Raw genomic sequence first — 3,488 nt, 5'->3', positions numbered from 1 at the left:
CATCCTTTTCGCTTTCCTACTCAATGTTCTGGTAATAGTCAAGTTCTTTCCAAACTAAAGTGAGGGCAGAATAATATGTTGATAGGTCCCTTTCTCCCTGCTTACATGTCGAAGATTCCACTTGTAGCTGGTAAATTCTAGCATAATGTCTCCGCTCTGAGTAAGCTGCTTGTGCTTGGTCCCATGTTTCTTTTGCTATCTCAGGCCACATAAAATTATGTTTGGCAGATGGTAGCATGGATGTCAAAAGCCAGGGCATAATTTTGCAATTTTCTTGGTCCCACTTATCGTATTCTGCAGGACCAACCCTAGGTTCCTTTATTTTCCCATTAATATATCCTATCTTACCCCTAACTATGATATACATTCACATCTCCTTAGACCAAGTGCTTGGTCCCATGTTTCTTTTGCTATCTCAGGCCACATAAAATTATGTTTGGCAGATGGTAGCATGGATGTCAAAAGCCAGGGCATAATTTTGCAATTTTCTTGGTCCCACTTATCGTATTCTACAGGACCAACCCTAGGTTCCTTTATTTTCCCACTAATATATCCTATCTTACCCCTAACTATGATATACAGTCACATCTCCTTAGACCAAGCAGGTAATTCCTACCATCCAATGAGGTGAGAGTCATTGGAAAATTCATGGAGTCATGACCACTACTCATTCCACTATGATTCATGGTGATTCTCGAAGTTGCAGACTCTTCAACATTCATGGTTTCAGTCTATACGCACCACAAGAGAAGACACAACCCTCACTCTAAGTAAATAACAATCAAATAACCAACTTCTGTTGCGATACTGGTCACCTGAACACTCTCACATGTGCAATAGATCCTCCAAGGCTAATATTAGCCACAAACATCAGTAAACAACTGTTGTACCAGTCAGCCGAACCAAGTCACTCATGACCTATAGATTTCTTCACAAAAAAAAGGGTTTTTTGGATCATCCGACCCATAAAGGGATTAAACCCACCTTATATCATTTGGGCAAGGCAAAAGAACCTTAATATGTTCTTGGTATCAGCACCAAGAACAAAAAAAAAAAAAACATTTTACAAAGTGTCCCTGATCAGTCTGAGATAGGGTTGTTCATAAGAAGACCCAACCCGAGTCAACTAGGTTTTCTTCAGCACCGGTCGGTTTCAGGTTATAAAAAATCATAAATCGATGATTCGGTTCGGTTTCGGTTTTCACACATGAAAACCGAAACTGACCCGAACCGAACCAACTTAGTAGTTAGTTCCTATTTAGTAGTTACAACCTACTTAGTTCCTACTTAACTAAGTTGTCTCTATCCTAGTTACAACCTAACTTTACAGCAACTAAGTCACCACTAAGTAGAGCCGAAACCGACCCAAACCGACTCAAACCGATCAGGTCGGTTTTGCTTAACACAGGGTCAGTTTTGGTTTCAATTTCAGGTAACTCGACCAGGTTGGGTCGGTTGGAAAAACATCAGTAAACCGACCCAACCCGACCTGTGAACAGCCCTAGTCCGAGAGAATTCTAGGATTTCCAGTAACACTATAGGGAACAACAAAGGAAAAAAAAAGAACAATCGACCTCTTAAGAAGATTTAGTCAATCATCAACACCTCCCAGAATCTCTTTAGTCAAGTCTAAGCCCAGAACAGACGAAGGAGATGCAGTCGAACAGTTCTCAAGCCTAGAACATCAATGTGCTTCCTTTGTTCTCAGTCTAGAAATCACATAACACTTAGCCAATGCAGTTGAGGAGATTTTGCAGAGCACCAACCTACTTTGATGCCATTTTTTTAGCAAGAGGAAGAAGAAGAAGAAGAAGAAGAATGATGTGAGAGCCAAAAAGAAATCATTGTTGGCAGTGACCAGCATTGCTATTTATATGTTAGGATGAAACAACACAAAATAAAAAAGACAAAAAGACAAAAATTCCCTTCTGCAGCATATAGTACAGATTTGATCAAAATGGAGAATCCATATAATAGTTTAAAACTTAAAATAAATTAAAACAAAAAATATAAGTATTTTTTCAACTATTTTCATCATATAAGAAGTTTACAAAAATGCAAACATATATATATAATTGATTTGACCACAACATTAAAAACCAATATTAAAAAAATATATTGGAATTGCATTTCCTCTTGGTAAATAAGTAATTTTTATTATCTCATAAATTAAATAATAAAAAATAAAAAGATAGAACTTTTTATAAATTTTATAGAAAATTTTGAACATGCATTAATATTATATATTCTTCATATTAAAAAAAATGTGTTTGAAAAATAAGAATTATTGTAAGTAAAGATAGAAATGGCTAAAATACAAAGAAAAAATGAATTAATGTCTTAATCATTTGGTTGTTGACTATTATCATCATCATCATTTGATATTGCCACGTGCAACACGTGTGCACATTTACTAGTGTCTATATATGTATGTAGCTATATATTATCAATCTATTCTATTTGGAAATTAAGCTACAAAGCTCAATATGCCCAAGCCTAGCCTGAGTAGGGATGGCAACAGAATGGGTTCGATGAAGGTTTTGTAAATTCTAGATTTTATCTGCCTAGCGGTTGGATTTTGAGAATCCAAACCCTCCCCGTATTCAAGGATAGGGGTGAGTTGGGTTTAAAACCTGCATCTAATTTCCTATTATTTCTTGTTGCATAAAAAGCAATAAATAAGTAAAATAACATAAATAAATAACAAAGTTTCCAATTATTTGACTAAGATGTAAAATAACACATAAACTATCAACCCAACCCACTCAAGTTGCACCTACCAAGGACTTGTGCGATGTACGGGCTTTGTTAAGAAAAAGCTAAACAATAAAAGCACATAAGAGTAGACAATTGTTTTATATTTTAGCATTTTAAATAATTAATAATTTATTATATTTTATATACTACTTTTAATAATTTTTTACAATACAAAAATAACAATAATTAATTTCAGCTAGGTTGTTCATTAAACCGGTTAAACCAGCCAACACGACCCAATTCGACTCGAGTTAGTCGGATTTCTAGTATTTTTGGTGGGATTCGGTTTAGCAGTTTCCCAACCTAACTAGGTCAAGTCAATTTCGGTTTGGCCATTTGTAAATCGACAAAAACCAAACCGACCCGGCCACATATATATAGTATAATTTTTAATAAGGAAAAGTAGGAAATTTCCCATATTACTTAGTCTAAAATATTTTATATTGTAAATTTAAATTTTTTTAATTTACTTTTTAATAATACCACTACAATTTTTAAATTAAATTTTTTAAGTTTAAATCATTTGAACCAACCAACCAAATCGAAACTTGACCCAAACCAATATAACCCAAGTTGGTTCGCTTTCACTAATGGTTAGTTGGTTTCGGGAGACAAAACTCCCCAACCCAGCCAAGTTAATTTCGTTGGCCAAAAAACCTACAACTGAAACCAACTAACCATTAGTGAAAACCAAAACAGATTTATACATAATTATTGAAAATATATTTATC

Source organism: Nelumbo nucifera, chromosome 8 (genome assembly GCF_055504915.1).
Source record: "Nelumbo nucifera cultivar China Antique chromosome 8, China Antique-T2T, whole genome shotgun sequence".
Taxonomy (NCBI): Eukaryota; Viridiplantae; Streptophyta; class Magnoliopsida; order Proteales; family Nelumbonaceae; genus Nelumbo; species Nelumbo nucifera.
Note: the sequence above shows the minus strand (reverse complement) of the source record.